Raw genomic sequence first — 27,640 nt, 5'->3', positions numbered from 1 at the left:
TACTTAACATGTTTTCGCCAAACTAGTCTTAACTGTTTCGTTCTCTTTTTTTCTTTTTTTTCCACTATCGCACGGAGAATGGTCTGTCTCTTTATTGTGAATAGCCACGAGTTTGACCATGACCTTCCGCTTTGTAAAAATAGAGCTCCGACAATGTCCCGGTGTATTGGTCGCGATAGGCCTCGAAACTCAATTGTTGGCATATAGGTACCACCTCAAATATTTGGCGGGCCGGATACCGGGGATGTCCGGCCAGCTAACGAGCGCAGGTTTGCCGGCCCTCGCGGGCCGGTTTCGGCCCGCGGGCCGGTTTCGGCCCGCGGGCCGTAGTTTGGAGACACCTGTATTAGACGATAAACGACAGCGTCATCCGCGGGCAACCTAAGACGGCTACTCACATTCTCTCCTGAATCGTTTATATAGATAAGGAACAGCAAAGGGCCTATAACACTACCTTGGGGAACGCCAGAAATCACTTCTGTTTTACTCGATGACTTTCCGTCAGTTACTACGAACTGTGACCCCTCTGACAGGAAATCACAAATCCAGTCACATAATTGAGACGATATTCCATAAGCACGGAATTTCTCTGCAAGTCGCTTGTGTGGTACAGTGTCAAAAGCCTTCCGGAAATCCAAAAATACATAATCCACTTGTGACAGCCAGAGCGAGAGCACCAGCAGCAGCGAGTACTGTTTGTATAAAGCGTTTATTTTGCATTTTGTTTACGACCTTCCACCAAGGAAGGGATTCTATTTGTGTTTATCTGCTCTGCATAGTAACTAACAGTTCTTGATAAAACTTTACGTAGTTTTCGTGTTAGATTTCTTAGTGTTTTCTTGATCCTTTAGAACAGAAAGCGCCCTAAAACCGTCTTTTGTTTGTTTCGCGGCCGTTAGCCACTAGTCACTTGAATCAGCAGTTGTCTTGTGACAGCCAGAGCGAGAGCACCAGCAGCAGCGAGTACTGTTTGTATAAAGCGTTTTTGTACTTATTTGCTGCGCTTAGCTTTTAAATAGTTTTTCTGGGAAAACCTAGCGTAGTTTTCGCGTCTCGTATTTCAGTGAGTGTTTCTTGATTATCAGAGTAGCTCATCAGAAGATTATCTTGGGAATTTGTCACCGTATAGAGTAGGGTAAACATAGTCATGTGTAGGGACTGTGGTTGTTGTGAGAGGACGCAAGGAGAATTGGCCACTCTTCGGGGGCAGGTGGAGGCTTTGTCCGTTAGGCTCATCGAGCTCGAGGCGCAGGCGTCGGCTCGTAGTGGCGTTGGGGCAACTGTGGTGAGACCTATGCCTACTTCGGTGGCCTTGGAATCACATGGAACCCCTGATGTCGCTGCGTCTTCCGGCAGTGAGCATCTTACCGGTCAGCCATCACTCCAGGGTGAATGGCGGACAGTGGTGGGCTCGCGCGTGCCTGGCCGAAAGGCGAAGGTGGGATCTGGCCGCGTGGCAGCTGCCTTACCCCTTTCCAACACGTAAGGGGTGCTTCCTAGTGGTGATGACATCGTTTCCGAGCCACCACAGGATGCCTCGCCTGTTGGGCCAGTGGCCGATTCTCCGGCAAGGTCCCGACAGTCACAGAGGGCGGGCCTATTAGTTATAGGGAGCTCCAACGTTAGGCGGGTTATGGAGCCCCTTAGGAAGATAGCGGGTAGGTCGGGGAAGAATGCCAGTGTGCACTCGGTGTGCTTGCCGGGGGGTCTCGTCCGTAATGTGGAGGAGGCCCTTCCGGCAGCTATTGAACGCACTGGGTGTGACCGGCTGCAGATAGTAGCACATGTCGGAACGAATGACGCCTGCCGCTTGGGTTCTGAGGCCATCCTTGGTTCCTTCCGGCGGCTGGCTGATTTGGTGAAGACAACCAGCATCGCACGCGGAGTGCAAGCTGAGCTTAATATCTGCAGCATAGTGCCCAGAGTCGATCGCGGTCCTCTGGTTTGGAGCCGTGTGGAGGGTCTAAACCAGAGGCTCAGACGACTCTGCGACTATAATGGTTGCAAATTCATCGACCTCCGTTATTGGGTGGAGAACTGTAGGGCCCCCCCTAGACAGGTCAGGCGTGCACTACACACCGGAAGCAGCTACTAGGGTAGCAGAGTACGTGTGGCGTGCACACGGGGGTTTTTTAGGTTAGAGGGACCCCCCCCTTGGGCGAAACGATAAAATACCTGACGGCTTACCAGAGAGGACATTATCATCGTTGATAAAGAACGTCCGTCCTCAGAGACCAAAAACAGGAAAAGTTAACGTAATATTGGTAAACTGCAGGAGTATCCAGGGCAAGGTTCCTGAATTAGTATCTCTTATTGAAGGAAATAGTGCGCATATAGTATTAGGAACGGAAAGTTGGTTAAAACCGGAAGTGAACAGTAACGAAATCCTAGACACAGAATGGAATATATACCGCAAGGATAGGATAAACGCCAATGGTGGAGGAGTATTTATAGCAGTAAAGAATTCAATAATATCCAGTGAAGTTATTAGCGAATGCGAATGTGAAATAATCTGGGTTAAGTATCAAGGGTGGGTCAGATATGATAGTCGGATGCTTCTATAGACCACCTGCATCAGCAACCGTAGTAGTTGAGCGCCTCATAGAGAACCTGCAGAACGTCGTGAAGAAGTTTCGTGATCATACTATTGTAATAGGGGGAGACTTCAATCTACCAGGTATAGAATGGGATAGTCACACAATCAGAACTGGAGCCAGGGACAGAGACTCTTGTGACATTATCCTGACTGCCTTGTCCGAGAATTACTTCGAGCAGATAGATAGAGAACCAACTCGTGAAGCTAACGTTTTAGACCTCATAGCAACAAATAGACCGGAACTTTTCGACTCCGTAAATGTAGAAGAGGGTATCAGTGATCATAAGTCAGTGGTTGCATCAATGACTACAAGTGTAATAAGAAATGCCAAGAAAGGAAGGAAAATATATTTGCTTAACAAGAGTGATAGGGCACAAATCGCAGAATATCTGAGTGACCACCATCAAACGTTCATTTCTGAGGAAGAGGATGTGGAACAAAAATGGAAAAAATTCAGAAACATCGTCCAGTACGCCTTAGACAAGTTCGTACCGACTAAGGTCCAAAGCGAGGGGAAAGATCCACCGTGGTATAACAATCATGTACGAAAGGTACTACGGAAACAAAGAAAGCTTCATCATAGGTTTAAGAGTAGTCGAATCATAGCTGATAAGGAAAAGCTGAACGAAGCGAAAAAGAGCGTAAAGAGAGCAATGAGAGAAGCGTTCAACGAATTCGAACATAAAACATTGGCAAACAATCTAAACAAGAACCCTAAAAAGTTTTGGTCACATGTAAAATCGGTAAGCGGATCTAAATCCCCTATTCAGTCACTCGTTGACCACGATGGGACCGAAACAGAGGACGACCGAAGAAAGGCAGAAATACTGAATTCAGTGTTCCGAAACTGTTTCACTGCGGAAAATCGTAACACGGTCCCTGACTTCAGCCGTCGCACGGACGCCAAAATGGAAAATATTGAAATAAACGATATCGGAATTGAAAAACAACTGCTATCACTTAGTAGCGGAAAAGCATCCGGACCAGACGAGATACCCTTAAGATTCTACAGTGATTATGCTAAAGAACTAGCCCCCTTTCTATCAGCAATTTAGCGTAGATCGCTGGAAGAACGTAAAGTACCTAGCGACTGGAAGAAAGCGCAGGTCGTTCCCATTTTCAAGAAGGGTCATAAATCAGATGCGAATAATTATAGGCCTATTTCGCTTACGTCAATCTGTTGTAGAATAATGGAACATGTTTTGTGTTCTCGTATTATGACGTTCTTAGATAATACAAATCTCCTTCATCATAACCAACATGGATTCCGCAAACAGAGATCATGTGAAACTCAGCTCGCCCTATTTGCCCAAGAAATTCACAGTGCCGTAGACACTGGCGAGCAGATTGATGCCGTATTCCTGGACTTCAGGAAGGCATTTGATACGGTTCCGCACTTACGTTTCGTGAAAAAAATACGAGCTTACGGAATATCGGACCAGGTTTGTGATTGGATTCAGGATTTCCTAGAAGAAAGAACACAACATGTCATTCTTAACGGTTCAAAATCTGCAGATGTAGAGGTAATTTCGGGAGTACCGCAGGGAAGCGTGATAGGACCTTTATTGTTTACAATATACATAAATGACTTAGTTGACAACATCGGTAGCTCCGTGAGGCTATTTGCAGATGACACGGTTGTCTACAAGAAAGTAGCAACATCAGAAGACTCGTACGTACTCCAGGAGGACCTGCAGAGGATTAATGCATGGTGCGACAGCTGGCAGCTTTCCCTAAACGTAGATAAATGTAATATAATGCGCATACATAGGGGCAGAAATCCATTCCAGTACGATTATGCCATAGGTGGTAAATCATTGGAAGCGGTAACGACCGTAAAATACTTAGGAGTTACTATCCGGAGCGATCTGAAGTGGAATGATCACATAAAACAAATAGTGGGAAAAGCAGGCGCCAGGTTGAGATTCATAGGAAGAATTCTAAGAAAATGTGACTCATCGACGAAAGAAGTAGCTTACAAAACGCTTGTTCGTCCGATTCTTGAGTATTGCTCATCAGTATGGGACCCTTACCAGGTTGGATTAATAGAAGAGATAGACATGATCCAGCGAAAAGCAGCGCGATTCGTCATGGGGACATTTAGTCAGCGCGAGAGCGTTACGGAGATGCTGAACAAGCTCCAGTGGCGGACACTTCAAGAAAGGCGTTACGCAATACGGAGAGGTTTATTATCGAAATTACGAGAGAGCACATTCCGGGAAGAGATGGGCAACATATTACTACCGCCCACATATATCTCGCGTAATGATCACAACGAAAAGATCCGAGAAATTAGAGCAAATACGGAGACTTACAAGCAGTCGTTCTTCCCACGCACAATTCGTGAATGGAACAGGGAAGGGGGGATCAGATAGTGGTACAATAAGTACCCTCCGCCACACACCGCAAGGTGGCTCGCGGAGTATAGATGTAGATCCACTTGAAATCTCTTGTCAATAGCACTCAACACTTCGTGCGAGTAAAGAGCTTGTTATGTTTCACAAGAACGATGTTTTCTAAATCCGTGTTGACTGTGTGTCAATAGACCGTTCTCCTCGAGGTAATTCATAATGTTTGAACACAATATATGTTCCAAAATTTTGTTGCATGTCCACGTTACTGATACGGGCCTGTAATTTATTGGATTACTCTTAGTATCTTTCTTGAATATTGGTGTGACCTGTGCAACTTTCCATTCTTTGGGTACGTATCTTTCGTCGAGCGAGCGGCTGCATATGATTGTTAAGTGTAGACCTATTGTATCACAGGGTGTGTACGACCTAGGACAACCGGGAGATCCGGGAAAAACCCGGGAATTTTGTCATCTGGGGGGAAAACCGGGAAAAACCCGGGAATTTTTTAGAATTCCGGGAATTTTTGTTTTAGTTTTCAGTTAAATTTTTGTGATATTGACTGGTAAGAACCAATACTCTAACAAAGTGTATTACTGTATCACGCTTCTGCAGAAAAATACTGCAGCAACAAAACGTGAACGAGGAAAAAAAAAAGAAAATAAAACTTAAGTCGCGAAGGAAATACGCCATATTCAACAATAAAACATAGTGCCCATACAAGCATTTGCCAACAACGAAGTGTGTCAAAGGCTTTGGGAAGACCATGCAATGCTTCCCAACAAGAAATTGCCTCCGATGAACGTGACGTGACAGCTGTTTACATTAGATTCGTTTGAGCAGTTGCCGGCGGGCTCTTGTGCATGCGCAGTTGAGTCGCGTATGAGTAGTACTTTCTCCCGCTTCTGGCTACATACGTGTGGGTGGGCGCCAGTATCTAATATTGCCCCGGTTCGGAAATATCGGAGATCCGGGGCTGATCCACAGAGCAGTCTGAGTTGTAGTGGGGAGTCTCCACGTGACCCGTGTTTACGTTTAGTGATATTGCTGTTTCCTCTTCATTTATTGCTCTCACATTAAATGGAAACAAAACGGATTTCTGTGGCCGGGAGGTATCAAATGAATTAAAATACGTTCGCATAATTACGGAAGTCTAATATGTGTTATTAGTTTCAGGCTTTATTTCCACCTTTCTGACAGTCAAGCATTAATCAGCTTGCAGGACAGTGAAGTTATTTTTGTCGGTTTGCTAAAGAGATTTGGCTTTTATTAATCTTTTCCGCTGAGGCACTCAATTTATTTGAAACGAGGTGTTTAATTTCACATGGTTGGCTAGTTTCAACTGTTCGCTGCATTTCAAGTGCACGTTTTCCCTCTTCTAGCTCGTATGGCATTATGCCATAATAAACAATCAAACATGAGATAATACAGTACTGGTAGTCCAAGAAAATTTACATCCAGATCTGGACATACGAATGTGCATTTTAAGCCGAATTATGCATTTTTGTATGGTTCACGAAATTCCGATGCTCTTGAAGAATCATCTGATGCCTTGTTTCTTTTATGACATAATGCAAGATCTTTTAATGTTTTTCACGTACGTACATGCGGGCTTCCTGCATCATCGTAACTGCGCAAGCGCATTTAAGCCTGCTATCTGGCGCTCTCTGGCAACTGCTGAAGCGAACCAATTTCTAACAGGTCACGTGTAAATATTTCGAATGGTGGTTTAAAAAGCGTTACTTTCAAGATGAAGTTTTGTGCGAGAATATACGATGAATTTCTTAAACCACAGAGCGTTTGACTCTCAATTAAAAATCAACTCTTTGAGGACGACCATCTAGAAGAATTTCGAGCCCAGAAGATCAGACATTTACGTCGTTATTAAAAAATTTACTGGCACATTTGTGTGATGCATCTTAAAGTGTAAAACGCGCAAAAAAGATCATTAACTGTGGAAGCTTAGCTTCTCCTGCAACTTACTAATCTTCGGGACCAATATTATACGCGAAAGCTTTGTTTTCTTTTTTTTTGTAGCAACACTATGTATATTAATTTAAACCATTAACTTTTCTTATTTGTGTGTTCGCGCTACTGAAGAGTGATATTGCTATTGGCTGAGTACATCACGTGTCCTATGCTGTCATCAGCTGGCGAGATCACGTGACATGAGCTATGACTGGCTTACAAAACCGCGTCGCAATCTCGATTTGTATGCTTCGGAAAGTAACATGCGGTGTTTGGTGGAATTCGAGTTTATACCTTTGTAACACGAAAATATGCAGCGTACATGTTACTGTAAAGATCTTTCCAAAACGTGATTTTCCCCCCTGAGTTTCGTTTTCTAAAGTGCTGGGAAATTCTACGTCGGTGTATAAAACCACAAACATTTAAAGAATTGATAACTTTTACAGTACCGAGGAAAAGCATACTGTCACTTAACACGGAAAAAGTGTATTTTCACCCGGGAGAAAGTGTATTTTCAACCGGGAAAAACCCGGGAATTTTTTTTCTTTGTCCATGTATACACCCTGTTATCAGCATACCCTGAAAGGAACTTGATTGGAATACAGTCAGGACCAGAAGACTTGCTTTTATTAAGTGCTTCACTACTCTGAGGATATCTGCCTCTACGTTACTCCTGTTGGCAGCTGTTCTTGATTCGACTTTTGGAATAATTACGTTGTCTTCTTTAGTGAAGTAATTTCGGAAGGCTGTGTTTAGTAACTCTGCTTTGGCAGCACTGTCTTCGATAGTATCTCCATTGCTATCGCGCTGAAAAGCCATTAATTGTATCTTGTCGCTCGCATACTTCACATACGACCAGAATATCTTTGGACTTCCTGCCAGATTTCGAGAGAAATTCCGCGCTAAATTTGGAGCTTCTATTAAAGATCGCCAATCTTGGAGATTTTGCGTTTGTTTAAATTTGGCATGTTTTTTTGTTGTTGTTTCTGCAAGAATGTTTTGACTCATTTTGTGTACCATGGGGGATCAGCTCCGTCGTTTGTTAATTTATTTGGTAAAAAATCTCTCCATTGCTGCCGATACTATTTCTTTGAATTCAAATGTTCATCTAATATCCTCCTTCCAAGACACTGTCCGTTCCGTTCAACTGCTTTTCCAAGTCTTTTGCTGTTTGTGACAGAATTACAATGTCGTCGGCAAGTCTCAAAGTTTTTTTATTTCTTCTCCATGGATTTTAATTCTTACTCCAAATTTTTCTATTGTTTCCTTCTATGCTTGCTCAATATACAGATCGAATAACATCGGTGATAGGCTACAACCCTGTCTCACTTCCTTCCCAACCACTACTTCCCTTTTTTGTCCCTCGACTTTTTATAACTGCCGTCTGATTTCTGTACAAATTGTAAATAGCCTTTCACGTCCTGTATTTTGCCCCAGCCACCTTCAGAATTCGAAAGACAGACTTCCATTCAACATTAGGGGAAGGCGTTTCGGTCTGCAAATGCTAGAAACGTAGGCTTGCTTTTCGGTAATCTCCCTTCTGAGATAAGTCGTAGTCTCACGCGTGTTGCTCAAGTTTTTCCAAGCTGATAGTTCGGTAATTTTCACACCTGTCAGCACCTGCTTTCATTGTAATTGGCCGGTCGCGGTGGCCGTGCGGTTCTGGCGCTGCAGTCCGGAACCGCGGGACTGCTACGGTCGCAGGTTCGAATCCTGCCTCGGGCATGGGTGTGTGTGATGTCCTTAGGTTAGTTAGGTTTACGTAGTTCTAAGTTCTAGGGGACTTATGACCTAAGATGTTGAGTCCCATAGTGCTCAGAGCCATTTGAACCATTTTTTTGTAATTGGAATTATTATGCTTCATAAATAACCTGGCGTAATAACGAACATTTTTAACGACACAGTGTATAACGAATTTTCATATATGGGCAGCCCGCATCCCGTGGCCGTGCGGTAGCGTTCTCGCTTCCCACGCCCGGGTTCCCGGGTTCGATTCCCGGCGGGGTCAGGGATTTTCTCTGCCTCGTGATGGCTGGGTGTTGTGTGCTGTCCTTAGGTTAGTTGGGTTTAATTAGTTCTAAGTTCTAGGGGACTGATGACCATAGATGTTAAGTCCCATAGTGCTCAGAGCCATTTGAAGCCATATATGGGCAGACTAGGCACCATAGAAGAAACGAAAGCACGCTTTAATCACGAAAAGAAACAAAAGCACTTTATTTAATCAGAACCAGTGCAATATGCGTTTGTAGGGGGACGTATCGTGCAACGTTATGTCGACCTTCATCCGCCAGCAGTGTATTTACGTCGCAGCTGGGACAGGACGGCGTGGCACCCGACTATGGGCGTAGGGGGCGTGCCCGGTGGGGGTCGACTCTTAGGGAACAGTCAGACAGGCAGGCCGTCACCCAATGAGCGTGGATTACTGGGCGCGACTTCACAGATTTTAGTACGGGCGCAAATTTCGCTGGACGCAGTTTTCATTCGTGCTACTCGGCTCCTTTTTATTTGCTCGTTCGCTCGTCGTTCCTGTGAACTCGGAAACCGTTGTTGGCAGCACGTCTTCTGTGGTCGGTCAGTCATTGGTGGGGCTTATTTTCCTTGCCGCGAGTCCGCAGAGGAGCAGCTAGAAAGTAGTCTGTGTTAAAGATAGGTTCCAGTTTCCCAACTTAGTGCTGCTTCCGAAAGTCATACTTTCTCCACATTGATTTATTCCCGAAAAAGCTAGGTCAAGCCAGAGAATTGATATTTCTAAAAATATAATGTTCTTACGGGGGGGGGGGGGGCGACATAACACAACACGCATCGATGTGTGTCCTCCCTCCCTCTCCCTTCTCCCAACTGAATATGCCCCTTCCGGTGCGGAAGTTATCTGGATGGAAGAACAGAGTTGTAAACCGCTAGAATGTCATATGAAACTGCTGCATGTAAAGAGAATACCCATAGTCGCTTTCACACATCTTTACGTTGAGCTGTTTGTACTTTGAGCTCTGGTGCTGTAACTCACGAAAATATGTGAAAGACACTTGGTGGTAGTGTGGAACAGGTCGATAGTAATTCTAAAAGTTTTCTTTTTATAGGTGCCGAACGCAGTGTGCGGACGTATGGGGAACGTTAAGAAGTTAACGTTTGTTTTATTAGTGTCACAGCAAACTTTACCTCAGATAGTTTTATCTTTGAGACAACAGTTGTATTCGACATTTTTTTTCTTTGGTTGTGACTGTGGCGCCATTTTATTGGTTGCATGTTATTGTCAGTATTCCGACGAGTCAGCGAAGGTTTCTAATGCGATTAACAACGTTATCTCTTTCTTAGCCACAACGCACGACAAATATGGGGTGCAACCTTTCGATTTCGTTTATGATGTCTAGTGAGTGAGATCGCGGGTCACCGGACTCGCCTTAGGGAGGACGGAGGTTTAAATGGCTGGCAGGTCGTACAGTTTCAGTTTTTCTGTGGTTTTCCCAAATCGCGTAAGACAATTACGTCTTTGTAACATGAATAAAAAAAACCGTAGCGCTGAATGGCCTACGGTGGATCATACTGTTAACCTTTAGCTGTCGCGTCGGAAGACCTTGGTCGATTAGTGTAGGACCTGCGTCAGGCCTTGTTAGCGCCGTGGTTCAGCTAGCAGGGAGGTGGGCCAGTCGTGTTCTGGGCGGCTATACCATGTACGCATATGGACGCGTCTCATTGCCGGCGAGGGTGATTTGCGGCCTATGCTGTATCTGAGCACGGTTTCCAGGTTCAAAGCAGTTGCCATTTGACAGTGCTCTCGCCAGCAATTCAACAGTCGGAGCCTGACGGGGATTGTCGGCGCCCTCTGTGTTGCCAACTTATGCTGCGCAAAGCGTTGTGGCCGGCCAGTTGCAGTAATAGAGGTACCATTCCGCACGCCTAACGATGTGCGGTAATAATGGCCAAAAGAGGATAGGAGTGGTGACTAGAGATCCTGAATTTCAGAATATTTACTTGAGTTTTGGGTGAGATACAGTTTTAAACGTGGTACTTGATCAGAGTTAAATATTGACACAATCGCAGTAAAAAGCCGTTTTCGAAGCTTAAACGTGTCAAACACAATGCAATACGTTACTATGGAAAGATCCGTTACGGAGCTAGATATTTTGGTAATCAGCTAAAAAATAATAATATATTTCAGTAAGCCCAATAGTTTTCGAGAGCCAACGGCCTTGCCGCAGTGGTAACACCGGTTCCCGTCAGGTCACCGAAGTTATGCGCTGTAGGGTTGAGCTAGCGCTTGGATGAGTGACCATCCGGTCTGCCGAGCGCTGTTGGCAAGCGGTGTGCACTCACTCTTGTAAGACAAACTGAGGAGCTACTTGATTGAGAAATAGCGGCTCCGGTCTCAGAAACTGACACACGGCCGGGGGAGCGGTGTGCTGACCACATGCCCCTCCGTCTCCGCATCCGGTGACGCCTGTGGTCTGAGGATGACACGGCGGCCGGTCGGTACCGTTGGGCCTTCATGGCCTGTTCGGGAGTAGTTTAGTTTAATAGTTTTTGAGATATAAATTGAACGCGGGATCTTTTCCTGATCACAGAAATTTATTTGTAGGAAACTGTACTGGATACTGCCGAGCGGTGTGTTGCAAATTTTAAATAACCATATATTTAAAAAAAATTGGCAAGTACGACATGAGCAACAGAGAGGCATGAGGATTAATTTAGAGAGATGCGCTTCAGTTGTACTAGTATTAGTTCAAACCGGTCGTGGTTGAAGCGTATCTGTGTAAATTGGTTACCGTTGTGTATGCCTGGTGGGCACGGTGTCTTACCGACCCGCCTGTTCAGAAAGGCCTAATACGAGAGAGAACTGGCGAACAGTTGGAAAGCGCTGTCAGGCAGTGCACTGTCTTGTTGAAACGCTTTCCGTGGTTGCCAAGCCCTGCAACTGAGAGGCAAGCGGCGTTACCAGGTTCCCAAACGACCGAGAGGCTTGGCGAAAAAACAGCTCACTCCAACGCGCTGTTACGATTTGACAGGTTCTGCGCTGTTTCGCGGACGAGAAAATTCCACCCGATTTTTTTACGGGAAAATTCCGCCCGTTTCAAAAAATGAACGAAAATCTGCCCCTGATTAGAATCAAGAACCGATTTTAGATACTCATACAGACAGTATATGGAGACCTATACCGTACGTCAGTTACAGATATTTCAATGATATTTGTAGAATATAAAGACTGCAACATTATTTTGTATTGCCGCAGTGAGCGGAGTGCTGTGGCGGCTGCCTACAGACGCTACTTCTCGCGACAGACTCAAATGCCAACTAATTTAAATCAGAGCATAGCGAACTCCCTGCAGCAAACATTTCTGATTTTTCTCTGTCGGATGAAAGTGCGTGAACGTAGTGTGCTCTCCTCAGGAATTAAACGAATGAGATGACGTGCAACTGATTTTTATTTCGCTGATGTTCGTTTTCAAACAAACCCAATTTATTTTAATTGTTATTAATTTTTAGTTCCTATTGAAGCTATTTCGTTTTTAGTTTCATGAGGCCTTTTGTCGTATGCTGTGCTCCCCGTCAATACTGTTGTATCATCACTAGAGGAGTCCTAACTGAGTGGTCAGCGCGACAGAACGTTAATGCTAAGGGCCCAGGATCGATTCCTGGCAGGGGCGGAGATTTTCTCCACTCAGGAACTGGGTGTTCTGTTGTCCTAATCGTGGCGTCAAATCGAAAGACTTGCACCCGGCGAACGGTCTAACCCGACGGGAGGCCCTAGTCACACGACACTTCTTTTTATCACTAGAGGGGCAGTAACAGCAGGCTGGATCGGCCACGAGAGGTTGTTGACTTCGAACGCGCACCAGTCATCGGATGTCCACTGAGTAACAAATCCATAATGAAATGAAAACGCGAAGGAACAGCCACACCTAAACAAGTACCAGGCAGACATCGGCCACTGACCGACAAAAACCGTCTAGCTTTGTGGAGGGAGGTGTAAATAATCGCACGAAATCGGCAGAAGTAATCACTCGTGAGTTCCGAAGTGTTACCAGGAGTCCAAATAGCACAGTGACTGTTTTCTTACACGCCCTCAATTATCTGGTGCATGTATTCCAATCTCTGTCGCCCTCTACAGGTTTTACCCTCTACAGCTTCCTCTAGTGCCATGGGAGATATTCCCTGATGTCGTAACAGACGTCCTGTCATCCTGTTCCTTCTTGTCAGTTTCTTTTTTCCCATATGTTTCTTTCCTCGCCGATTGTCCGGAGGACCACCTCATTCCGTGCCTTGTCAGTCCACCGAATTTTCAAAATTCTTCTGTAGCACCACGTCTCAAAGGCTTTCCCACAGTCCATGTTCCACTGCCATACGATGCTGCGCTCCAAAGGTACGTTCTCATCAATTTGTCCCCCACATCAAGGCCTATGTTTGATATTAGTAGACTTCTTTTCCCCAGGAATGCCCTTTTCGCAAGCGCTAGTCTGCTTTTTATGTCCTCGTAGCTCCGATCGTCATGGCTTATTTTGCTGCTTAGGTAGCAGAATTCCTTAACCTCGTCTACTTCCTGATGCTCAGGTCACCTGTTTTCTCTCTATTCTCATTTCTGCTACTTCTCATTACTTTCGTTTTTCCTCGACTTATTCTCAATCCATATTCCGTACTCATTCGATTGTTCGTTCCATTCAACAGATGCTGCAGTTTTTCTCCACTTTCACTTAGGATAGCGACGTCATCAGCGAATCTTATCAAAGATATCCTTTCATCCTGAATTTTAATCTCACTCTTCAACATTTCTTTTGTTCTACTCATTGTATCTTCGATGAATAGACTGAATACTAACGTGAAGCCTAACACCCTTTTCAATCCGAGCACACGGGCATGGATGTGTGTGATGTCCTTAGTTTAGTTAGGTTTAAGTAGTTCCAAGTTCTAGGGGACTTATGACCACAGCAGTTGAGTCCCATAGTGCTCAGAGCCATTTGAACCATTTTTAGCCAATCCCAGCACTTCCTTCTTGGTCTTGTTCAATGTGAGGCGAAAATATTGCCCGGGCCAAATAATTTAGTGCCCGAGAACAGAGCATTGCGCATGCCCAGGTTCAGAATTGGCAGTGTTCACAAGTCTAGTGGTCTGTGGACCTTCAGCTTGGTGTTCACATCGTCAAATAGAAGCAACATAATAGGATATTGTATATGTCCAGATTCATTGCAGTTTAACTCTTCGTATAATTGCTTTTGAAAATAATTATTTGAGAACATATACGCGGTTGAAGTACCAGAACCCCACGTGGTAGAATCACTATGACGACCAGCGTTTCACATCTGTTCCAGTAGCTGAGTGGATAGGCTGACGGCTTACGAACGTAAAGGGCGACCGTTGGAACTAACCGGAGTCAGTAGTAATTTTTTTTTATTTAGACCTGTGCAAGTAGTATTTTAAACCGTAATTCGCTACAAATTGTGCAGTTGTAGGCTTTTTTAGGTTTCATATTCTTTCAAAACATTCCATTTTGTAATAGTCTAATCTTTAAACAAACAGATAAGTGGTCATAGTAAAAATATTGAAAATGGATGTACTTATTTGTAATTACTTCCTCCGCCACCTGGTGACTGTATAGTTTTCAGCTAAGAGAAACGTATCAGCTGATAGGAATACTTTTCCAAGTCCTTTTGCTCTGATTACACGAGCGAGTGGATGTGTCTTCCAGTATCTATCGTTTCCAGTTAATATTCGTCCTTCAACCACGGTGAGCCCATTCCACCGTTACGCAAAAAGAAAAAGATTGGTAGCTCCTTTGTAGTCTGTCAGGTTACTGCACTCGTAGGTACAATGTATCGGATCGAATTATACTGCGGCCAGTTTTTTCATCGCGTCGCAAATGTTTCGTGCTTTAATTTCTGTCATTAAATTATTTTTTTTCCTTTTTTCAGTATTCTCTTCAATAAATAACTGTGGTTTGTGAATTTTATGTCTAAAAAAAGCTTCCTTAGAAGGTAATATTTGTCTAGCCTTCCATAAAAATACTAATAACTTTCCTTGAAGGGCGATATTCATTTGGCCTCCCCTAAAAATAAAAGTAATACAGTAGCAAGTAGATTTGTATTTGGAAATTAATATTGTTGGCCTAATAACCATGTAGGCCTTTTACAGAAAAATGAAATGAAATAAAATAAAATGAAGAGTACACCACGTATAGCTTCAGTATTTTGTCCACATGCCATTGGCATCAAGCAAAACTTGGATCCTTTGTGGCATGTGGAAAACGTCCTCATCCATGGCAATTCTCTTCCATAAAGAAAGAACCAAATCCCATAGGGCATCCATATTTTGCAGAGGAGGGTGTAGCCAATTGTCCCGCAGAGTCTTATTAAGTTGAGCCCATACGTGCTCAATGGGACTGAGATCAAGTGACTTCGGAGGCCACGAAAGGCATCGAATAATATTCCCTCTCCTTTGAAACGAGCTCTGAATCCTATTGCTAGTGTGTGATGGATGGTTATCATGTTGGTAAGTGAGACGTCCTTCGGGGAACCAAAGTAGAGCTCCAGACGTTATTACATTTTCAAGGAAATGTTCATAGCATGCTGAATTGAACTTGCCTTGGTTACGTTCTAAAGTTCCTGCATCCGTATAAGAAGGTGCAGGCTCCCCAGAATCTGATGACCTGCTTGGCACATCATGACTGGGGGTGGATTGGTACCACCTGAGGTACTATTTCTGTTGATATTTCTCTTCATGTTCAGTCGATCGAGTGTGTGTATGGGGTCACCCTAGTAGGTGACGAAGTTAACTCTCAAGGTGGCTAGCCCTTATATTTTATCAGCCGCAACTAACATGTGAACCAGACGCTGTTGGTGTACTGCCACTGACATGTGGGACCGCCGTGCCCTTGGTACTAGTTTTGGTCCACCCCAGCTATTTTATTACCCCGGTATCCACCATATCCGGTGAACATCCCACTATCCACCAACTGGAAAGGTGCTCGGTAGGAGACTAGCAACTCCCCGACAATCATTTCTTTTTTGATTTCTTCACAGTTTTGACGCACCATTTTGCCTTAGCTTCCCAGCGCTTCCTATTTATTTCATTCCTATGTGACTTGTATTTTTGCCTTCCTGAATTTCCCTGACCATTTTTGCACTTCCTCCTTTCGTCGATCAGCTGAAGTATTTCTTCTGCTACCCGCGGTTTATCTGCAGTTACCGTCACTCTACCTACGTTTTTCTCTCCAGCTTCTGTGATTGCACTTCTGGGAGATGTTCATTCCTCTGCCTACGGAGCTGTTTGTTATCGGAGCATAATAGCCTCACAGAACTTCAAGCGTATCTCTTCATCCCTTCGTACATCCGTATCCCTAGCCTTTGTGCATTGAATCTTTCTGACTATTCTCTTTAACTTCAGCCTACTCGTCATCGTCACCAAATTGTGATCTGAGTCTATATCTGCCCCAGTGTACGACTTAACAATCCAATATCTGATTTCGGAACCTGCTTAATAGTGATGTAATCTAACTGAAATCTTTCCAAGACGTATACCTCCTTCTCTTGTGATTCTTGAACAGAGTATTCGCTCTCACCATCTGAAATTTATTACAGAACTTAGTCTTTCTCCTCCGTCATTCCTACTACCAAGCCCACATTCTCTTGTAACCCTTTCTTCTTCTTCTTCTTCTTCTCTCTCTCTCTCTCTCTCTCTCTCTCTCTCTCTCTCTCTCTCTCTCTCTCTCTCTCCCTCCCCCTCCTCCCTCCCCCCTCTCCCTCCCTCCCTCCCTCCCTCCCTCTCTCTCCTACAACCGCATTCAAATCTCCAATGACTATTAGATTTTCATCTCCCTTTACATACTAAATTAGCCGTTCAGTATCCTCATATACTTTCTCTGTTTCATCATCTTCTTCTTGCGACGTCGGCATGTACATCTGAACTATTTTGGTCGATGTTGATTTGCTGTCGATGCTGATGAGAACAACCTTATCACTTAACTGTTCATAGTAACTCACTCTCTGCCATATCTTCCTATTGATAAAGAATCATACTCCAATTTTACCATATTCTGCCGCTGTTGATGTTACCCTGTAATCGTCTCACCAGAAATCTTTTGTCTTCTTTCCATTTCACTTCACTGACCCACGCCATCTGCAGATTGAGCTTCATCTTTTCCCTTTGCATTCTAGCTTCTCTATCATGTGGAAACTTTTGATATTCCACGCCCCGATTCGTAGAACGTTATCCTTCCGTGAGCTATTCAAACCTTTTCTCATGGTCACCTCCTCCTTGGCAGTCGCCTTCCGGAGATCCGAATGGGGGACTAAGCCTAGTGTGGAATCTTTTGCCAATGGAGAGGTCGTCATTACACTTTTTCGATTACATGTCACGTGTACTATGAATACACGTTATATATCTTTAATGCTGTAGTTTCCATTGCCTTCTACATCCTCATGCTATTGATAATTGCTGATTCTTCCGCCGTTTAGGAACAGTTTCCCACCCAAGAGCAAGAGAGTGCCCCAAACCTCCGTCCGCTCTTCGGCCTCTTTGGCAGGATGAGGGTGACTTCTTACGCCCGAAGTCTTCGGCCCCCATTGGTGATGACTTTTATCCAAAATTTAAGAATTGTTGGGTTAGAACTGGCTACGCTATCCGTAGACCACGGGTTCACGCTAGGCAGCTAAAAAGAATAGGGTACAAGGATCGAGCAGTTTTTCGTAAGCTACACATTTCTGTAATAAGTGCTACGCGACCCTCGAAGTGCTGGAAAAGAGTGATTTGGAGTGACGAATCACGCAGTCCCTGTGGCAATACGATAGAAGGGTTTGGGTTTAGCAGATGTCTAGAGAACTTAAAAAGCTGTCGTCACGTGTAGTTTAACAGTGAAGTACGGAGCAGATGGTGGTGGGATACGGGGTTGTTATTCCTGGTTAGGGTAGGGTACCCGTATTGCGCATAAGAAACCGCTAAATGCGGGAGGGGATATGACACATTTTAAAGCACGTTTTCCGTGTACAGTAGAAGAACTGTTGGGAGACGATGATTGTATCAGCATGGAGATCCGCCCTATCATAAAGCAGAATCTGTTAGGCAACCGTTTGTGGACAACAACGTTCATGAAACTGACTCTCCTGCTCAGAGCCCGGTCCTGCTCCCAATGGAACACTTACTGATGAGTTAGAAAGTCAGTTTAGGTGCAGACCCCGCTTCCAACATCAGTACCTCCCTTGATTTCGGGTCTCGAAGAAGAGTGCACTGCCATTCCTCCACACACATTGACATAGCTCATTGAAAGTGTCACAGAAGAGATCAAGCCGTGGTAAAGACGGAGGAGGCCGGACGCACTCCGCCTATCAGTCAGTCTACAGGTACCACCGATCAGATACTGTACAGATGCCCGTCAAAACTTATTTTTATGATATTCATTAGAACTGTATTTTTAAATGTTTGTACAAGTTTCTCTCTAAGATGTGTTAAGTATTGTCCACCCAGCTTCTCGTCAATTCTTTCTTCATCTATATTTTACACAATTTCGTTTTAATTTTACAGGGTAGCAGTTTCTCAGCAGATGTGTGGCGAGTGCAGTAAGTATTAAGTTAATAACTCTTTTCGTATATTAAGTTTTAGATGATTCATTATTGAAGTGGGTGTGGGACTGCGGCTCGTCATAAACTTACACATATAAGGAATACAAACAGCCTTACTTTTTATAAAATATAATAATCACACGACTATTCTCGTCACCACATAAGTGTCAGCTGTAAACTGAACGCGGATATCTAACCTTCAATGCATTAAGACAGGTCTCACGGATTCAGTTTACATGAATTGTGCACTCCACCCATCTACCAACAACTGTCCATTATATCTGGTTGAATTTCACAATTCAGTTAACATTAATGTACTGTAGAAAATGGTCGTGTAATTAATATACAGCTGTTGGTGTTACTGAAAGCGTAATATCGGAGCATTTAATTACTATCCTATTCCACAATTCTGTAGACTTGTAATAGCAATTACCAATTGCTAAATTAATAATCGTGTAACTCTTACATGTACTTACGCTCTACATCTACATCCATACTCCGCAAGCCACCTGACGGTGTGTGGCGGAGGGTACCTTGAGTATCTCTATTGATTCTCCCTTCTATTGCAGTCGCGTATTGTTCGTGGAAAGAAAGATTGACAGTATGCCTCTGTGTGGGCTCTAATCTCTCCGATTTTATCCTCATGGTCTCTTCGCGAGATATACATAGGAGGACTCCTCGGTGAAGGTATGTTCTCGAAAATTAAACAAAAGCCCGTACCGATCTACTGAGCGTCTCTCTTGCAGAGTCTTCCACTGGAGTTTACCTATCACTTCCGTAACGCTTTCGCGATTACTAAATGATCCTGTAACGAAGCGCACTGCTCTCCGTTGGATCTTCTCTTATCTCGACCCTATCTGGTACGGATCCCACACCAGTGAGCAGTATTCAAGAGTGAGCGAACAAGTGTACTGTAACCTACTTCCTTTGTTTTCGGACTGCATTCCCTTAGGACTCTTCCAGTGATTCTCAGTTTGGCATCTGCTTTACCGACGATTAATTTTATTTGGTCATTCCATTTTAAATCACTCCTAATGCGTACTCCCAGATAATTTATGGAATTAACTGCTTCCAGTTGCTGACCTGCTATATTGTAGTTAAAAGATAAAGGATATTTCTTTCTGTGTATTCGCAGCGCATTACATTTGTCTACATTGAGATTCAATTGCCATTCCCTGCACCATGCGTCAATTCGTTGCAGATCCTCCTGCATTTCGGTACAATTTTCCATTGTTACAACCTCTCGATATACTACAGCATCATCCGCAAATAGCCTCATTGAACTTCCGATGTTATCCACAGGGTCATTTATATATAATGTGAATAGCAACGGTCCTACGACACTCCCCTGCGGCACTCCTGAAATCACTCTTACTTCGGAAGACTTCTCTCCATTGAGAACGACATTCTGCGTTCTGTTATCTGGGAACTCTTCAATCCAATCACACAATTTGTCTGATAGTCCATATGCTCTTACTTTGTTCATTAAACGACTGTGGGGAACTGTGTGAAACGCCTTGCGGAAGTCAAGAAACACGGCATCTACCTGTGATCCCGTGTCTATGGCCCTCTGAGTCTCGTGGACGAATAGCGCGAGCGGGTTTCACGCGATTATCTATTTTGCAACCCATGCTGATTCCTACAGTGTAGATTTCTAGTCTCCGGAAAAGTCTTCATACTCTAACATAATACGCGTTCCAAAATTGCACAACTGATCGACGTTAGAGATATAGGTGTATAGTTCTGCACATCTGTTCGACGTCCCTTCTTGAAAACGGGGATGACTTGTGCGCTTTTCCAATCTTTTGGATCGCTACGCTCTTCTAGAGACCTACGGGGCAAGTTCCTTCGCGTACTCTGTGTAAAATCGAACTGGTATCCCATCAGGTCCAGTGGCCTTTCCCCTTTTGAGCGATTTTAATTGTTTCTCTATCCCTCTGTCATCTATTTCGATATCTACCATTTTGTCACCTGTGCGACAATCTAGAGAAGGAACTACAGTGCAGTCTTCCTCTGTGAAACAGCTTTGGAAAAGACATTCAGTATTTCGGCCTCTAGTCTGTCATCCTCTGTTTCAGTATCAGTTTGGTCACAGAGTGTCTGGACATTTTGTTTTGATCCACCTACCGCTTTGACATAATACCAAAATTTCTTAGGATTTTCTGCCAAGTCAGTACATAGAACTTTACTTCCGAATTCATTAACGCCTCTCGCATAGCCCTCCTCACACCACATTTCGCTTGTAATTTTTGTTTGTCTGCAAGGCTTTTGCTATGCTTATGTTTGCTGTGAAGTTCCCTTTGCTTACGTAGCAGTTTTCTAACTCGGTTGGTGTACCACGGTGGCTCTTTTCCGTCTCTTACGATTTTGCTTGGCACATACTCATCTAATCATATTGTACGATGGTTTTGACCTTTGTCCACTGATCCTCAACACTATGTGTACTTAAGACAAAACTTTTGTATTTCGCCGTCAAATACTCTGAAATCTGGTTTTTGTCACTTTTGCTAAACAGAAAAATCTTCCTAGCTTTTTTTAATATTTATATTTACGGCTGAAATCACCGATGCTGTAACCGCTTTATGATCGCTGATTCCCTGTTCTGCGTTAACTGTTTCAAATAGTTCGGGTCTGTTTGTCACCAGAAGGTCTAATATGTTATCGCCACGAGTCGGTTCTCTGTTTGACTGCTCAAGATAGTTTTCAGATAATGCACTTAAAAAATTTCACTGGATTCTTTGTCCCTGCCACCCGTTATAAACGTTTGAGTCTCCCAGTCTTATATCTGGTAAATTAAAATCTCCGCCCAGAACTATAACATGGTCGGGAAATCTACTAGAAATATTTTCCAAATTGTCCTTCAGGTGCTCTGCCACAACAGCTGCTGAGCCAGGGGGGCTACAGAGACATCCAATTACACTGTTTCAGCCTGCTTTAACCATGACCTTCACCCAAATTATTTCGCATCTCCGTCAATTGCCTTCGATACTATTGCGCTTTTTATCGCTGTAAACACTCCTCCCCCTTCACTGTCCAGCCTGTCTCTGCGGTATACATTCCAATCGGAGTTTAGAATTTCATTACTGTTTACATCTGGTTTCAGCCAACTTTCCGTTCCTAGTAGTATGTGGGCATTGTGACCGTTTATTAATGAGAGCAGTTCTGGGACCTTTCTATAGACGCTCCTGCAGTTTACTATTACCACACTAATATTGTCATTCCCTGTTGCGTTTCCCCTACTGCTACCTTGTCGCGTCTCAGGAGGCGTCATGTCGGGCTTAGGCAGGGAATTCACTAACCTAAAAAACCCACATGTGCACTCCACACGTACTCCGCTACCCTTGTAGCCGCTTCCTGCGTGTAGTACACGCGTGACCTATTCAGGGGACCCTACATTTCTCCACCCTATAGCGGAGGTCGAGAAATTTGCACCCCAGATCTCCGCCGAATTGCCTGAGCCTCTGGTTTAAGCCTTCCACTCGGCTCCAAACCAGAGGACCGCAATCGGTTCTGGAAACGATACTACAAATAGTTAGCTGAGATTCCACCCCGCGAGCGAGGCTTTCCGCCTTCACCAATTCCGCCAACCGCCTGTACGAACTGAGGATGACTTCTGAACCCAGACGGCAGGAGTATAGAATTGAATTGCGAAGTAAAGGTACACGCATCTGCTGCATTATACTGCGTCTTGCACTAGTTGTCGCCAGTTTGAACTTAGTTAGTTAACGGTAATTTATGGTACAAATAGTTTTACAGTTAGAACTTCTTTTTAACAGAAATCGTAACACGTCGATTCGCAGTGTGCATCTTTTGCAGCGAAACAAACACCTTCAGTGCTCATCGTACATGGAGTAGCAAGAACAATTCATCCGATTCTTGCAAGTACTAGGAGGCGCTCACAGATGATGCTGTTAGTATGATTTAGGAAACACTCAGTCCTTGTTTTGTTTTCTACATCGACATGGATAGTCTCCGAATCACATTTGTGTCTGGCAGACGATTCATCGAACGACCTTCACAGTTGTCTATAATTCCAATCGCGTATAGCGCGCGGAAACAACGAACGCCTATATTTTTCCGTACGAGTTCTGATTTCCCTTATTTTATCATGGTGATCGGTTCTCCCTATGTAGGTCGACGTCAACAGAATATTCTGGCATTCGAAGGACAAAGTTGGTGAGTGGAATATCGTGAGAAGATTCCGCCGCAACGAAAAACGCCTTTGTAATAAAGATGTCCACCCCAAATCTTGTATCATTTCAGTGACACTCTCTCCGCTATTTCCGATAATACAAAACTTGCTGCCCTTCTGTGTACTCTTTCGATGTACTCCGTCAATCCTGTCTGAAAAGGATCCCACACCGCGCAGCAATATGCTAAAAGAGGACGGACAAGCGTAGTGTAGGCAGTCTCCTTAGTAGATCTGTTACGTTTTCTAAGTGTCCTGCCAATAAAACACAGTCTCTGGTTAGCTTTCCCCACAACATTTTCTGTGTGTTCCTTCCATTTTAAGTTGTTCGTAGTTGTAATTCCTAAGTATTTCGTTGAATTTATGGGCTTTAGATCTGACGCGGGTATCGTGTAAACGAAGTTTAACGGATTCCTGTTGTCACTCGTGTGGATGACCTCACACTTTTCGTTATTTAGGGTCAATTGTCAATTGTCGCAACATACAGATATCGTTTCTAAATCGTTTTGTAATATCTTTTGAGCTTCTGATGGTATTATTAGTCGATAAACGACACCGTCATCTGCAAACCGCCTAAGATGGCTGCTCAGATTATCTTAAAAATCGTTTACACAGATGAGGAACAGCAAACGGCCTATGACTCTATCGTGGGGAACGCTAGAAATCACCCCCTGTTTTACTCGATGACTTCCCGTCAGTTACTACGAACTGTGACCTTTTTGACAGGAAATCACTAATCCAGTCACATAACTGAGACGATAGTCCAAGAGCACGCAATATCACTACAAGCCGATTGTGTGGTACAGTGTCAAAAGCCATCCGGAAATCCAGAAATACGGAATCAATATGAAATCCATTGTCAGTATCAGTCAAGGCGTCATACTAGCAAAGATAGTGGACGTTGTATGGGAGTAGGTTGTTCTTTGTGCCTTTGAGTAACATTTAGTACTGTATTTTGCAATGGTTCTAATCTGACAATACTTAGAAGCGTTCCTTTCTGCAGTAACTCAACGCGAGCAAAATAATTGGCTGCCCTTGTAACATCTTTCAGTATGTAATATCCAGCCTTAAAGCACAGCAACAGAAGTTAGTATCGTGTAAAACTGAATCATTCAAATCTTAATTACTGAACTAGACACTAGACTGTGTGTATCATACGTAAAAGCTTTGTGCAAGGTGCTGATTTAAATCTGGTGGGCGGGTAAGGTTTATGATTGCCAAATTGCACCGTTTCCAGAGTCATAAAAACGAACAGTGCACGAGACACCGCACAGTACAGGCCACCTATGAAACTTAAAAAAAGTGCGATGGCGTATTGTATGGTGATTAGTGACTGGGTAACTAAATACCGTTGAAAAGATGACAAGCAACGATGGAGTAAGCACAAGCACGCTGGAAATTAAACGTGTGAGCGCCTCCTGTTCGCGAAAGAGGACGAGGAGCCGACTGCGGCCACGTGCCGATTTGTCGACTTTGGTGCTACGGCCTTTTTCACAAGAATTCTCGTCACTCACGTAGCATAACTAAAAAATGTAGAACGGACGGACTGTAGGCATGTATACCAGTCTCAATAAAAATGTGTGTACGATTTCTTAAATAGTTCCAATATGCAGTTCATTTTCCTTTGTGCTCTCGGTTAGTTTCATTCATAGTTTAAATTAGAGAAAGAACTTCTTTCAATCTGGAATATTAATGAAGGCCAAAATATCGGTTTAAAATCGATACGCTGATTTTCACAGCTTTCCACCAAAATAGCATTTTATTGTGGTCAGGGATTACTAGAATATGGACTATCAGACCAATTGTGTGATTGGATTGAAGAGTTCCTAGATAACAGAACGCAGCGTGTCATTCTCAATGGAGAGAAGTCTTCCGAAGTAAGAGTGATTTCAGGTGTGCCGCAGGGGAGTGTCGTAGGACCGTTGCTATTCACAATATACATAAATGACCTTGTGGATGACATCGGAAGTTCACTGAGGCTTTTTGCGGATGATGCTGTGGTATATCGAGAGGTTGTAACAATGGAAAATTGTACTGAAATGCAGGAGGGTCTGCAGCGAATTTGACGCATGGTACAGAGAATGGCAATTGAATCTCAATGTAGACAAGTGTAATGTGCTGCGAATACATAGAAAGATAGATCCTTTATCATTTAGCTACAATATAGCAGGTCAACAACTGGAAGCAGTTAATTCCATAAATCATCTCGGAGTACGCATTAGGAGTGATTTAAAATGGAATGATCATATAAAGTTGATTGTCGGTAAAGTAGATGCCAGACTGAGATTCATTGGAAGAATCCTAAGGAAAGTCAGTCCGAAAACGAAGGAAGTAGGTTACAGTACGCTTGTTCGCCCACTGCTTGAACACTGTGTGGGGCGGCGAATTGAATTTGAAAATTAATCGTTTGCTGTATAAATGCTTGCATGTTGAATCCGTTTCAGGCTTTTAGAATGTTGTTAATGCTGTCTTTCGCCGTTCTCAACACTGGCTCTCTATTTACTTTTTAGCACCCAGAAAGTGATTTAACAAAACGTGAAGCCAGTATTTAGAGATCCTAGTGCCCACTTCATCTGAGAATACCATTATAGCTGCAGCTTATAGCTCTGAGGAATTAGGAGATTGTCCGGGATTTCTAATCAAAAACGGTTTTCCAAAATAGTTGAGTATATTCTGAAATTCACTGATAAAAAACACAAGTATCCCTACAACCTAACTAACAGAGCAGTTCAGAGTCTAATGCGCTGATGCAACTATAAATGTCCGAATTAAATGTTGAAAAGAATGCTCGCCATAATTTGATGAAAATATTTCATCAAACGCCACGCTAAATATTTGGTAGAATGTCTGTCCCGCGACGGCACGTGAAAATACGACAATACGCAAACTGAAGCTAGATAATGAAAATCATCCCAGAATTAACACTTCACTTGAAATGTTTTCATGGTTCCGCGTATCTCTAGTAACTTAATACGGCACCCGAGGCTGTATGTAGCAGTGACACTGATGCGAGGCGACTCCCGACACAGATGGCGTGTCATTCAGCGTCTGGAGAGAACTGGGGCCTTCTTTCCTCGCGCAGCGTTCTTATATATAAAGCTGCGGTGCGGACGGCTAAGGGAACGCCTGATCAAATCGGCTCTCCCGACTAGCCGCTGGGCTAGTAACGCACCACTTCAAGTTACATAATAATTTATAGCTTCTTTTGCTGATGGCCGATGAAGCTCTTAATTTAAACGTGCATTCAGCACGCAGGTAAGTATTGATAATAAAATTTTGACGTGGCTAAGTTAAATATTTCGGGCGAGAGAATTAATTTAATTACACTGCACGCAGTAGATGAGCTCTGAACTGGCCCTTTTGAGATCCGCTATCGCTATAATTTTATAGGTATTCAAAAGAAACTTTTCACATCTTCATAGTCATAGCGGACCTCCAACCTATTTAAATCTAAACATCCTAGCCGTATTTATTAGCCTACTTAATCTATCTTGCTTCCTTCAGTTTTGAGATGAAAACCAGAAAATCATGAATTTCCACTAAAATCTTAATTTGTGAAATCCAAAGTACTGTTTTTATTAAATCATTATGAAAGATGAATCTAAATATAAATTTTGAAGTCTCTAGCTCTTTTCTGTTGCGCCAATGATTTTTTCAGAAAAACGTCCAAATTTCGAAAATGGCTGAAGTTATCGAACTGATATTTAACACACATTAATTTAGTATTATTCCTGACATGCTAGAAAAGTTTTAGGTCATTTGCTTGATTTTTAAGGTATTGCGCAACATTTATGACGTCAGAGCTAGTTACAGCAGACTGGCTGGCACACAATGGAAACTGATGTGAATTTACTACAGCGTGAGTAGGCTGCTTCCCTACAACTGCTCAGCAGTGTGGAATCTGTACCAGATTGGGTTGATAGAAGATATAGAGAAGATCCAACGGAGAGCAGGATCATTTAGCAATCGCGAAAGTGTTACGGAGATGATTGATAAACTTCAGTGGAAGACTATGCAGGAAGACGCTCAGTAGCTCGGTTCGGGCTTTTCTTGAAGTTTCGAGAACATACCTTCACCGAAGTGTCAAGCAGTATATTGCTCCCTCCTACGCATATCTCGCGAAGAGAGCATGAGGATAAAATCAGAGAGATTAGAGCCCACACAGAGGCATACCGACAATCCTTCTTTCCACGAACAATACGAGACTGGAATAGAAGGGAGAAGCGATAGAGGTACTCAAGGTACCATCCGCCACACACCGTCAGGTGGCTTACGGAGTATGGATGTAGATGTAGATGTCTACGTTTAATGATGATGATTGTGCATGAATGGGTGCTGCCTCTAATGCCCCGCGGGGTTGCCGTGCAGTCTATGGGCGCCTTGCCACGGTTCAAGCGGCTCCCCCCTTCGGAGGTTCGAGTCCACCCTTGGGCATGGGTGTGTGTGTGTATGTGTTGTCTTTAGCGTTAGTTTAAGTTAGATTAAGTAGTGTGTAGCGCCGTGGTTCGAAATCCATGTTGAACTGTGGGTCCCCCTGTGAAGGGCTGGGTGAGTCTGTTCTTAAAAGTCGTAGAAGGCAATGGCGTACCACCTGCAGTAGGACCGTGGTTAGTAAAGCAGTGAGGTGGTCGGAACGATCTCGGGCTTTCCTTTTATCTAAGATAATTAGGACAGCGCTGCTGTACAGCGTCGTAATTACCTGTTGTATTATGTTGTGTATCCCCCGTGTTGTTTCTACGGTGTTTAGACGTCCACTGATGATATGTCCCGCTGCAACACTGCGAAGAAGAATGAAGGGAGGGCAGGATCTGCTCAGATGCTCGTCTCGTGGAGAGGAACGTGGCCAGCAAGCTGAGTTGCCGCGTCGGTTCTACTTCAGAAGCGAAACTCGGGAGACACCATCTTGTGTATTCAGTCATACGCAGCTGAACCCGGGATTTGGTGGGTTTTTGTGTTCGGCGTAGGCTGTATGGATGTCGGTTGTTCCAAAGCACCG

The 27,640-nt window shown here is 43.8% G+C and overlaps 1 protein-coding gene across 1 annotated transcript in view; it reads left to right on the top strand.

Annotated features, from left to right (window-relative positions):
* Positions 1–27,640, top strand: part of LOC124797879 (CD109 antigen) — an 855,659-nt gene that overhangs the window by 253,662 nt on the left and 574,357 nt on the right. The window contains exon 2 of the mRNA XM_047260975.1: positions 18,418–18,452. The gene's annotated coding sequence lies outside the window, so the exon portion shown is untranslated. The remainder of the gene's footprint in view (positions 1–18,417; positions 18,453–27,640) is intronic.

The sequence above is a fragment of the Schistocerca piceifrons genome, chromosome 5, assembly GCF_021461385.2.
Source record: "Schistocerca piceifrons isolate TAMUIC-IGC-003096 chromosome 5, iqSchPice1.1, whole genome shotgun sequence".
Classification (NCBI taxonomy): domain Eukaryota; kingdom Metazoa; phylum Arthropoda; class Insecta; order Orthoptera; family Acrididae; genus Schistocerca; species Schistocerca piceifrons.
This window is presented reverse-complemented; position numbering and strand designations above follow the sequence as displayed.